The sequence below is a fragment of the Chiloscyllium plagiosum genome, chromosome 2 (assembly GCF_004010195.1).
Source record: "Chiloscyllium plagiosum isolate BGI_BamShark_2017 chromosome 2, ASM401019v2, whole genome shotgun sequence".
NCBI classification, from domain to species: domain Eukaryota; kingdom Metazoa; phylum Chordata; class Chondrichthyes; order Orectolobiformes; family Hemiscylliidae; genus Chiloscyllium; species Chiloscyllium plagiosum.
In genome coordinates this window covers 1,782,848-1,795,049 of record NC_057711.1, presented here as the reverse complement: position 1 = coordinate 1,795,049, position 12,202 = coordinate 1,782,848, and the positions used below count along the sequence as shown (strand labels likewise).

General features: G+C 45.7%; 1 protein-coding gene across 3 annotated transcripts in view; it reads right to left on the bottom strand.

Annotated features, from left to right (window-relative positions):
• LOC122556423 (FYN-binding protein 1) overlaps window positions 1-12,202 on the bottom strand; it is a 202,196-nt gene that overhangs the window by 155,794 nt on the left and 34,200 nt on the right. The window contains exon 1 of one of the 3 annotated variants that reach the window (XM_043703066.1): window positions 1,626-1,757. The exons of the other annotated variants lie outside the window; for them this stretch is intronic. The gene's annotated coding sequence lies outside the window, so the exon portion shown is untranslated. Of the gene's footprint in view, window positions 1-1,625; window positions 1,758-12,202 lie in introns of those variants that run through there. 3 annotated transcript variants of the gene reach the window in all.

The window sequence follows — 12,202 nt, the reverse complement described above, 5'->3', positions numbered from 1 at the left end:
TGTGTGAGTGTGCGTGTGATGCAGTTTGTGTGTGTGTTGCGGTGTGTGTGTATGTATGCGTGAGCCTGTGTGTGTGTGCCTGTGTGTGAGTGCGTGCGTGCGTGTGTTGTGTGTGTTGCGGTGTGTGTGTGTGTCTGTTGCGCTGTGTGCACTAAATAAGGACAATATTGGGCATGCCAGTATGGAAGACGTTCCTCAACATGACCCAGACCCATTCCTGTGGATTGAAGCAGGGACTTTGGAAAGCAGGGGAACATTGTACCCCAACATGGGGCAAGGTTAGGGAGAGGGAAACATTGTACCCCAACATAGGACAGGGTCAGGGAGAGGGGAACACTGTACACCAACAGGGAGCAAGGTCAGGGAGAGGGGAACATTGTACCCCAACATGGGGCAAGGTTAGGGAGAGGGAAACATTGTACCCCAACAGGGGGCAGGGTCAGGGAGAGGGGAACACTGTACCCCAACACAGGGCAGGGTCAGGGAGAGGGGAACACTGTACCCCTGCAGGGGGCAGGGTCAGGGAGAGGGGAACACTGTACCCCAACACAGGGCAGGGTCAGGGAGAGGGGAATACTGTACCCCAACAGGGGGCAGGGTGAGGGAGAGGGGAACACTGTACCCCAGCATGGGGCAGGGTCAGGGAGAGCGGAACACTGTACCCCAGCATGGGGCAGGGTCAGGGAGAGGGGAACACTGCACCCCAACACAGGGCAGGGTCAGGGAGAGGGGAACACTGTACCCCAGCATGGGGCAGGGTCAGGGAGAGCGGAACACTGTACCCCAACAGGGGTCAGGGTCAGGGAGTGTACCCCAGCATGGGGCAGGGTCAGGGAGAGGGGAACACTGTACCCCAACACAGGGCAGGGTCAGGGAGAGGGGAACACTGTACCCCAACAGGGGGCAAGGTCAGGGAGAGGGGGGAAAGAAATCAAGTTTCTTGAAACCAAAGACCTTTGACTGATTTCGATGAGGAGGGGAATTAAAAACGGGAAGAGTGAACGTTGTTTCTCTGAGCATGTTAAACTGTATGCAGAGGCTGGCCCATACTGTGTAACATACAGTCAGAAGGGGAACACTGTACCCCAACAGGGGTCAAGGTCAGGGAGAGAGGAACACTGTACCCCAACAGGGGTCAGGGTCAGGGAGAGGGGAACACTGTACCCCAACAGGGGGCACGGTCAGGGAGAAGGGAACACTGTACCCCAATAGGGGTCAGGGTCAGGGAGAGGGGAACACTGTACCCCAACAGGGGGGAAGGTCAGGGAGAGGGGAACACTGTACCCCAACACAGGGCAGGGTCAGGGAGAGGGGAACACTGTACCCCAGCATGGGGCAAGGTCAGGGAGAGGTGGGAAAGAAATCAAGTCTCTTGAAACCAAAGACCTTTGACTGATTTCAATGAGGAGGGGAATTAAAAACGGGAAGAATGAACGTTGTTTCTCTGAGCATGTTAAACTGTATGCAGAGGCTGGCCCATACTGTGTAACATACAGTCAGAAGGCTGAGCAATCCCCACTGTACTCTAACTGGGAATATGTCCCTCTTATTCAGGCTAAAGCTCCCAGTCACTCACAGCCCTTTCAGATTCCACAAAGCATGCCGACAGAAGACAGGAGTCTTACCTCGACAGAAAAACCCCAGAGAATTTCAGCTACGGACTGAGTATCTGGCCAATAAAGTACACTTGTGGATCACACAGTGTTAAGTCCCTGCACACACACGGTTGGAAGTGCTCACCACCCTGCACTGAGGCAACGAGCGAGTGAGAGACAGCGAGAGAGAGAGAGAGAGAGAGAGAGAGACTCGCTACAGCTCTGCTCAGGCAGTGAGGAAGCAGCAAAGAGGAACAACGACAGGGAAGACTGGCAGGCAGATCCGAACGTCCACACCACTGCATCGTTTCAAGGGGAGGAACGAGCTGGGTGACAAACAATGGGGCAAAAAGCACAGAAATAGATTGAAAAATCGGACTTCGCCTCGAGGCCAGGTGGAGGGAGTCAGAGTTTGGAATAACTGAAGAGTTAATGAACAAATGACACTGAGACTGTAAAACATAGAATGGCATCATTACTCTGTACAAACAGAAGTACCTTCTGAACAGGTTGAGTACAGAAAAACCTTGATTATCCGAACGAGATTGACAGGGAGTATTTTGTTCAGATAACTGGTTGTTCAGATAACTGATAACGTTTTTCACGAGACCATGAGATCTTGTTCGGATAATCCAAAATTCGGATAATTGATGTTCGGATAACCGAGGTTGTTCTGTAGTTGCAAATGGAATTAACTTGGAACATGGACAAATAAAAAAGACTTGAATTTCCTCGCTAACTTTCAAAAGTAAGTTCACCTAAAACTCTGAAGTGTCAGCCCGGTGAATATACGGCACAGGATACCACGCAAATGAGTTAAACGCTAACACAATCGATCCCCAAAGCCTACAGATTGAATCAAAGCTTCTCCTGCCCCTAACCTGGTGGAAAATTATACAGTCATAGAGTCAAAGAGTCATAGAGATGTACAGCACAGAAACAGGCCCTTCAGTCCAACCCATCCATGCCGACCAGATATCCCAATCCAATCTAGTCCCACCCATCAGCACCCGGCCCATATCTCTCTAAACCCTTCCTGTTCATATACCCATCCAGATGCCTTTTAAATGTTGCAATTGTACCAGCCTCCACCACATCCTCTGGCAGCTCATCCCATACATGTACCACCCTCTGTGTGAAAACGTTGCCCCTTGGGTCTCTTTTACATCTTTCTCCTCTCACTCTAGACCTATGCCCTCTAGTTCTGGACTCCCCCGCCCCAGAGAAAAGACTTTGTCTATTTATCCTATCCATGCCCCACATGATTTTATAAATCTCTATAAGGTCATCCCTCAGCTCCAGGGAATACAGAGCTGGAAATGTGTTGCTGGAAAAGCGCAGCAGGTCAGGCAGCATCCAGGGAACAGGAGAATCGACGTTTCGGGCATAAGCCCTTCTGATTCCTGAAGAAGGGCTTATGCCCGAAACGTCGATTCTCTGAGGTGATGCATTTTGGAGGATCAAATTTAGGTAGAAGTTACACTGTAAATGGCAGAACCCTGAGAACATTATCATGTGGATGGATCTGGGTGTGCAGGTCCACAGTTCCATAAACGTGGCCACACAGCTGACCAAGGTGATTGAGAAGGTGTAATGCATGCTTGCCTTCATTGGCCAGGGCATGAAGTACAAGAGTTGGCAAACCATGTCGCAGCGATATACGCCACATTTGGAGTATTGTGTGCAGTTTTGGTTGCACACGACAAGAAGGATGTGAAAACTTTGGAGGGAGTGCAGAAAGGATCACTGGGATGCTGCCTGGTCTCGAGGGCATTGGCAATGAGGAATGGTTAAAAAGACTAGGATTGTTTTCACTGGGAAGATGGCAGCTGAGAGGAGACCTGATAGACGTCTGCAAAATTGAGAAGCAGCGGTAGGGTGGATAGTCTGAGGTTTTTTCCCAGGGTTGAAATTTCAATTAGAAAGGGACGCTGGTTCAAGGTGAGGGGGAAACGTTTAAGGGAGATGTGTGAGGGAAGTTTTTTGCACAGTGTGATAGGTGGCTGGAACGCACGACCAGAAAAGGTGGTGGCAGCATGTACATTGGCGACATTTAAAAAGCATCTGGATGGTTACGTGAATTAGGAGGAAATTGTGGGACATGGACAAAATGTGGGCAGCAGGTTTTTTTTTTAGTTTAGTTAAGGCATGATGATTGGCATGCGCTTGGAGGGCCGAAGGACCTGTTCCTGTGCTGTACTCCCCTTTTTGTGCTTTTGTTCTCATCTCCCCACTGAGTCACTCGGTTCCAGATTTAAATCCCACTCCAGAGTACAGAGACAGTGAGACAGAGAGTGCCGCACTACCAGTGGCAGGTCAGATGTCAGTCTCAGCCTTGCAAACTCCTCGGGTGTTTGTAAAGGATCCCAGGACAAAACAGCATGGCAGCTTATGCATCAACAAACGGAAAAAAAAAGGTACCATCCAGTCATTGCTATTTGTGTGAACTTGCTGTGCATAAATTGGTAATATTTAATAAATCATTGGGTGTGGTTGGCTAGGTGAACATTAATTGCCGATCCCTAGTTACCCCGGAGAAGATGGGGGTGGGTCATCTCCTCGGAGATACAGGAAGAATATTACTCACTGCAGAATTCTCAGTCTGTGGCCTGCTGCTGTAAGTATTTTGGTGGTTCCATCATTAGAACAGGGACTACACATCAGAAAGTACTTCTTTTGTTACAAAACAGTTTTGGGAGTGCAGCGATTGTGAAAAGATCTGTATAAATCTAAATCTATTATTTTGTTTAGAAATTGAGCACTGGCAGCTCAATTTCTAAGCAAAGCCACAAGAGTACATTTCAGAAGTAAACACTATGGGAAACCCAGTTGAAGGGTGAAACTTTGCGTTTGCAGCTTTGCGTGGCTATGAATAGTTCCTTAAATAGGAATCATTCACTTCCTATTAGACTATCTGTCACTAAGGAAACTGGGACTACAACAGGTCAGTGAGAAAATGTAGAATGTGTGGTCAAGGTTAGGATGCATGAGATATAATTGAAATATATATTTATACAAACACCTCAGAGCATTTCCCCATCCTCAATAACAGAAGAGTCCAGTGCAAAACAGTGTGAAAGATAAGGCTGAAATATTCACAGCAGCCTTCAGCCTGAAGTGCCGAGAGGATGATCCATCTTGCTCTCCCTCAGCGGTCCTCAGCATCACAGACACCAGTCTTCAACCAATTGGATCCACTCAAGGTAAGGTTGGGTACCTCAAAGGTATCTACCCAGCAATGTGGAATATTGCCCAGGTATGTCCTCTCCCAACAGGATAGAGGAGTGGAGCTTCCCAGGAGTTGGTATTGGGACCCGTTCTTTTCCTAATATATATTAATGATATGATATTCAGGGAGCAATTTTAAAGTTTGTGGATGATATGAAACTTAGCAGAATTGTAACCTGTGAGGGGGCAGTGTGGAGCTCCAAAAGAACATTGACAACTTAGTGGAGTGAGTGGGTAGGTGACAGACGAGGCTCAATGCTGTGCAGTGTGAAGTGATGCACTTTGCTCATTGAAGAATAATATAAAAAAAAGGGGGTACAATTCTAAAGGGAAGGCAGGAGCAGAGAGAGTTGAGCGTATATGTGCACAGATCATTGATGGTAGTAGGACAGTTGGAGAGCAGTGAATAAAGCACACAGTGTCCTCAGCTTTATTAATAGGGACAGAGAGTACAAGAGCGAGGAGGTGATGGTGAACTTGTACGAGACACTTGTTACATTTCAGCTGGAGGATTGTGTACCGTTGTGGGGGCCATGTTACAGGAATGATCTGAATGCATTGGAATGAGAATGGAGGTAATTTTCAAGAATCGTTCCAGCAATGAGAAACTTGAGCGATGAGGATAGATTGAAGAAGTTAGGTGTGTTCTCCTTGGAGAGGGGAGATCTGATAGAGGTTTCCAAAATCATGAGTGGGGGCTGGACAGAATAGAATAGAATATCCTTTATTGTCAACGTATTCAAGTACAGAAGTACAGGAGGTGTGAAAGGTTTACAATGTCACCTCTCACGCTGTCATCTCAGGTACAAATCTTAGATACAAAAAGACAAATAAAGAAAATAAGTTGCATTACCTTACAGTGATTTATAGTATAAGGCATTCTTAAAAGGATAAACTTTACAGTCTCATAAACAAATTACAGATAATCATTACATTGCAGTATGGATTGGGAGAAGCTGTAGGAGGATCAATACAAGAGGACACAGATTAGAAATAATTTGCAAACAAAGCAAATGAAATGTGCATAGTGAGTATTCAGACCATGAAAGTCACTGCCTGAAAATGGGATGGAGGCGGGTTCAATTCAGACATTCAGGACAGGCATTGGACGATTATTTAAGTGGGGAATGATGTGTAAGTTGTGGGGAAAAGGCAGGAGAATTGCAATTAGTTGTGATGTTCAGTCAGTGCAGAAACGATGGGCTGTAAGTCCTCCATCTACACTGTCACCTTCTGTGGTACCGCCCCATCAGCCTACTCTCCATCCTCAGTAACGTGATGGAAGGGGTCAGTAACAGTGCTATCAAGCAGCACCTGCTCAGCAATAACCTGCTCAGTGACACCCAGTTTGGGTTCCCCCAGGGTCACTCAGCTCCTGACCTCATTACAGCCTTGGGTCAAACATGGACAAAAGAGCTGAATCCCAGAGGGGAGGGGAGAGGACAGCTCTTGATATCAAGGCTGTATTTGACCGAGTGTGGCATCCTGGCAAAACTGGAATCAATGGGTATCGGGGGGCAAACTCTCCGCTGGTTGGAGCCATCCCTGGCACAGAGGAAGGTGGTTGGGGTTGTTCGAGGTCAGTCATCTCAGCTCCAGGACAGCTCTGCAGGAGTTCCTCAGAGTAGTGCCCTAGACCCAACCATCTTCAGCTGCTTCATGCAAGAGAAAATGAGGACTGCAGATGCTGGAGATCAGAGTCAAAAAGTGTGGTGCTGGAAAAGCACAGCCAGTCAGGCAGCATCCGAGGATCAGGAGAGTCAACATTCTGAACATAAGCTCTTCATTAGGATCAGACCGGCTGTGCTTTTCCAGCATCACACTTTTTGACTCTTCAGCTGCTTCTTCAATGACCTTCTCTCCATCATAAGGTCAGAAGTGGGGATGTTCACCAATTATTGCATAAAGTTCAGCAACATTCGCAGCTTCTCAGATACTGAAGCAGTCCATGGCCAAATGCAGCACAAACTGGACAACAGTCACTCTTGGTTTGATGAGTGGCAAGTGATAGTCGCATCATAAACATGCCAGGCAATGACCATTTCTAACATGGGAGGATGTAACCATTGTCCCTTGGCATTCAGTGAATGCCCCGCTATCAACATCCCTGGGGTTACCATTGACCAGAAACTGAATAAACTGGCCACACAAATGCAGTGCCTACAAGAGTAGGTCGGATTAGGTAGGTAGTAAATTCAAATCAAACTGGAATCAAAAGTCTAATAATGAACGTGTAACCACTGTCAAATGCTATTAAAACTAATGTGGTTCACTGATGACCTTCAGGGAAGGAGATCTGCCATTCTTACCTCGTCTGGCCCATAGGTGACTCCAGACCCACAGCAATGATGTGACTCTTAACTCTATACTATGCTCTTGGGCAGTTCAGTAATAAGGTAAAGTTGCTGTAGTCCCAGAGCATCATGGGGCTGCTCTCATTAGAGAGAGAGACGATTGGTGGTGGTTTAACCTGAGGGTCACCATACCTCAGGCAAGTGGAGAGGTTGAGAAGGAGAGATCCTTATACACAGAGGCTGATATTCTCTATGACAGAAACATATCAAACTGGAGCAGGAGTAGGCCATTCAGCCCTTCAGGCCTGCATCACCATTCAATATGATCATGCGTGATCATCAACTCAGTCCCCCATCCTGCTGTCTCCCCATACCCTTTGACCCCTTTAGCCCTCAAACCTTTATCTAACTCCTTCTTGAAAACATTCAATATTTTGGCCTCAACAGGCTCCACACTCACTGGGTGAAGTTAAAAACCACACAACGCCAGGTTATAGTCCAACAGGTTTATTTGGAAGCACTAGCTTTCGGAGTGTCGCTCCTTTCTCAGGTAGCTGTGGAGCAGGATCATAAGATACATCTCAGTGTCATGTGTGCATGTTTGCACTGCGATCTTTTGCTATAATTTCTGTGTCTTATGATCCTGCCCCACTAGCTACCTGATGAAGGAGCAGTGCTCCACAAGCTTGTACTTCCCAATTAAACCTGTTGGACTATAATCTGGTGTTGTGTGATTTTTAACTTTGTCCATCCCAGTCCAACACCAGCACCTCCACATCATCTCTGGGTGAAGACATTTCTCCACATCTCAGTCCTCAATGGTTTACCCATCTTTAAAGTGTGACCCTGTGATTCAGGGCTCCCTAGTCATTGGGACCATCCTTCCTGTCTTTACCTTATCTAGCCCAGTGAGAATTTTATGTTTCTATGAGATCTCTGTCATTCGTCTAAACCCCACTGAGTGTTGTGGAATCAAAGGCTTTTAGGGAGTGGGAAAGAATGTGGATTTGAGGTGACAATCAACTGAGTCAGGGACTTTCTGAATAGTGGAAAAAGCTTTAAAAAGCTCTCATTCGAGCACAGTTCATTACACTGTACACAAGGGCTGCTATTCTTTATAATATACACATGGACTGCTGTTCTCCACAATATACAGAGGGACTAATGTTCTTTTTAATATACACGGGGCTGCAGTTCTTTATAATATAAAGGATCTCTATTCTTTAGAATATGTATAGGGGCTACTGTTGTCTATATTATATACAGGAACTGCTATTCTGTATTTTATACACAGGGGCTACCATTCTCTATAATATACACAGAGAGGCTGAATAGGCTGGGGCTGTTTTCCCTGGAGTGTAGGAGGCTGAGGGGGTAACCTTATAGAGTTTTATAAAATCACGGGGCTGCAGTTCTTTATAATATAAAGGATCTCTATTCTTTAGAATATGTATAGGGGCTACTGTTGTCTATATTATATACAGGAACTGCTATTCTGTACCATATACATATATATATAGGGACTGCTATTCTGTATTTTATACACAGGGGCTACCATTCTCTATAATATACACAGAGAGGCTGAATAGGCTGGGGCTGTTTTCCGTGGAGTGTAGGAGGCTGAGGGGGTAACCTTATAGAGTTTTATAAAATCATGAGTGGCATGAATAGGATAAATAAACAAGATCTTTTCCCTGGGGTGCAGGAGTCCAGAACCAGAGGGCATAGGTTTAGGGTGAGAGGGGAAAGATATAAAAGGGAGTTAAAGCACAACTTTTTCATGCAGAGGGTGGTGTGTGTATGGAATGAACTTCCAGAGAAGGTTTTGGAGGCTGGTACAATTATAACATTTAAAAGGTGTCTGGATGGGTACATGAATAGGAAGAGTTTAGAGGGATATGGCAAATGGGACAAGGTCAGTTTAGGATATCTGATCGGCATGGACAAGTTGGACCAAATAGTCTGTTTCTGCGCTGTGCATCTCTATGTTATTGTCTAAATATAAAGAGGGACTGCTATTCTCCATAATATAAAGAGGAACTGATATTCTCACAATATACTCAGGGACTGCTGTTCTCTATAATAGACACAGGGACTGCTATTCTCTATATTAGACACAGAGACTGCTATTCTCCATATTATACGCAGGGACTGCTATTCTCTATAATAGACACAGAGACTGCTATTCTCCATAATATACACAGTGACTGCTTTTCTCTATAAAATACACAGGGACTGCTGTTCTCTATAAAATGCACAGGGATTGTTATTCTCTCTATATACACAGGAACTGCTTTTCTGCATAGTATACAGAAGAACTGCTATTCTCTATATACACACAGGGACTGCTGTTCTCTATAATATACACAGAGACTGCTATTCTCTATAATATAAACAGGGACTACTATTCTGTATAATATACACAGGGACTGCTATTCTGTATCATATACACAGGGACTGTTATTCTCTATAATATAAACAGGGACTGCTATTCTCTATAATATAAACAGGGACTGCTATTCTCTATAATACACACAGGGACTGCTATTCTCTATAATATAAACAGAGGAGGTGCTGTTTCTGTAGTTTACACAGGGATGGCTATTCTCTACTATATGCACAGGGCTTGTGATTCTCTATAATATAGACAGGGAGTGCTGTTCTGTGTAACACACATAGGGGCTGCTATTCTTTGTAAATACATGGCACAGTGGCTCAGTGATTGGCACTCCACCCTTGGGTGACTGTCTTGAGTTTGCACACTCTCTCTGTGTCTGGGTGGGTTTCCTCCCACCGTCCAAAGATGTACAGGTTAGGGTAGAATGGCCATGCTAAATTGTCCATCGTGTCGAGGCATGAGCAGGCTGGGTGAGTTAGCCATGGAGAATGCAGGTGTGTGGGTATGGTGGGATGCTCTTTGGAGGATCAGTGTGAACTCAATGGGCCAAATGGCCTGCTTCCACAGTGTAAGGATTCTATTATACTCTGTAAACACAGACAAGGGCTGGTATTCTCTAAGTGCATCACCCCATATTTATCTGGATTGAACTCCTTTGGCTACTGATCCGCCTATATATAAGTCTATTCGCCTCACCATTTACTAACCTACCAACTTTTATATCATCAGCGAATTTAATGATCAAACTTCCTACATCCAAGTCTAAATCATTTATATTAACACAAACAGCAAGGGCCCCAACTCAGCTTCCTGTGGTTTGCCACTGCTTGCAGGCTTCCCATCAGGCAAAACACCCCTCAACCATCACCCTCTGTTTCCTGCCTCTCAGCTAATTCTGATCCTAATTAGTCAATTTGCCCTGGATCTCATTAGATTTTACCTTCACTATCAGTCTCCTGTTTGGGATCACATCAAAAACCTTACTGAGGCCCAAGTAGACAATGTCAAAATCAATGCCCTCATCTGCACGCGTCGGTCACCTCTTCAAATAATCCAATTAAGTTGGTCAGACATGATCTCCCCTTAACAAAACCATGCTGACTGTTCTTGATTAATCCCTGCCTCTCCAAATGCAATTTTTCTCTGTCCCTCAGAATTGCTTCCAATTGTTACTGAGGTTAGACTGATTGGCCTGAACTTTCCCGGTTTATCCCGATATCCCCTGTTTTCTTCTTGAATGACTGTACTGCTTTGTGGGAGTACTGTTGAGAATTCCCAGGGCAACTCTCTTCCGACTGTATCCCACTGCGTCGTCACCTCTGCTGGGTCTGTCCTGTCGGTGTGACAGGTCATCTCCAGGGATGGTGGTGTCTGGGACATTGTTTATAAGGTATGAGTCAGTGAGCATCACTGTGTCAGTCTGTGAGACAGCTGTCCCAATACTGGCACGCGCCCCCAGATGTTAGTGAGGAAGACCCTGCAGATTTGACAGGGCTGTTTTTGCCGTTGCCTTTTCTGGTACCTAAGTCAATGACTTCATCTGGTTTCATTTCTTTGTTGAAAATTTGTAGCGATTGATATAACTGAATATCTCGCATGGCAGTTTGAGAGGACAGGTTCGGGTCATCTGCATTGCTGTGGGTCAGGAGTCACATGGAGGCCAGGCCAGGTGGGGATGATAGATTTCCTTCCCAAAGAGGCAGACGTGAACCAGTTGGGATTTTACAACAATCGATGAGGTTTTCATGTCTTAATTTTTATTGTATTCAAATTCTGCCATCTATTGGAGCAATTTCTGAGTGCCTGTCCTCACAGATATTACCTGTAAGCAGCAACAATACCACTGCCTCCCCTATCATATAAACAGGGACTGCTATTCTCTATAATATACACAGGGACTGCTACTCTGTATAATATACACAGGGATTACTATTCTGTTAGCGAGTTTTGAGAAGAGTTGTAGCTCAGGTTGAGGTTCTGGATGTAGGTTTGCTCGCTGAGCTGGAAGGTTCGTTTTCAGATGTTTCGTCACCCTACTAGGTAATATCATCAGTGAGCCTCCGGATAAAGCACTGGTGGCATGGTCCACTTTCTATTTATGTGTTTAGGTTTCCTTGGATTGGTGATGCCATTTCCCATGTCATTTCCTGTTCTTTTTCTCAGTGGGTAGTAAATGGGATCCAAGTCAATGTGTTTAGAACATAGAATATAGAACAATACAGCGCAGAACAGGCCCTTCGGCCCTCGATGTTGCGCCGAACTGTCAACTATTCTCAGCTTGTCCTCCTACACTATCCCTGCTAGCTAGCTTTCTGCCAGTTTGTCCAATGTAGTGTTTGTTACAGTTCTTGCATGGTATTTTGTAAATGACATTAGTTTTGCTTGTTGTCTGTGTAGGATCTTTCAAGTTCATTAGCTGCTATTTTAGTGTGTTGGTGGGTTTGTGGGTCTGAGTAGTCTGGCCGTCATTTCCAAGATGGGCGGCACGGTGGCACAGTGGTTAGCACTGCTGCTTCACAGCGCCAGAGACCCGGATTCAGTTCCCGCCTCAGGCGACTGACTGTGTGGAGTTTGCACGTTCTCCCCGTGTCTGCGTGGGTTTCCTCCGGGTGCTCCGGTTTCCTCCCACAGTCCAAAGATGTGCAGGGTCAGGTGAATTGGCCATACTAAATTGCCCGTAGTGTTAG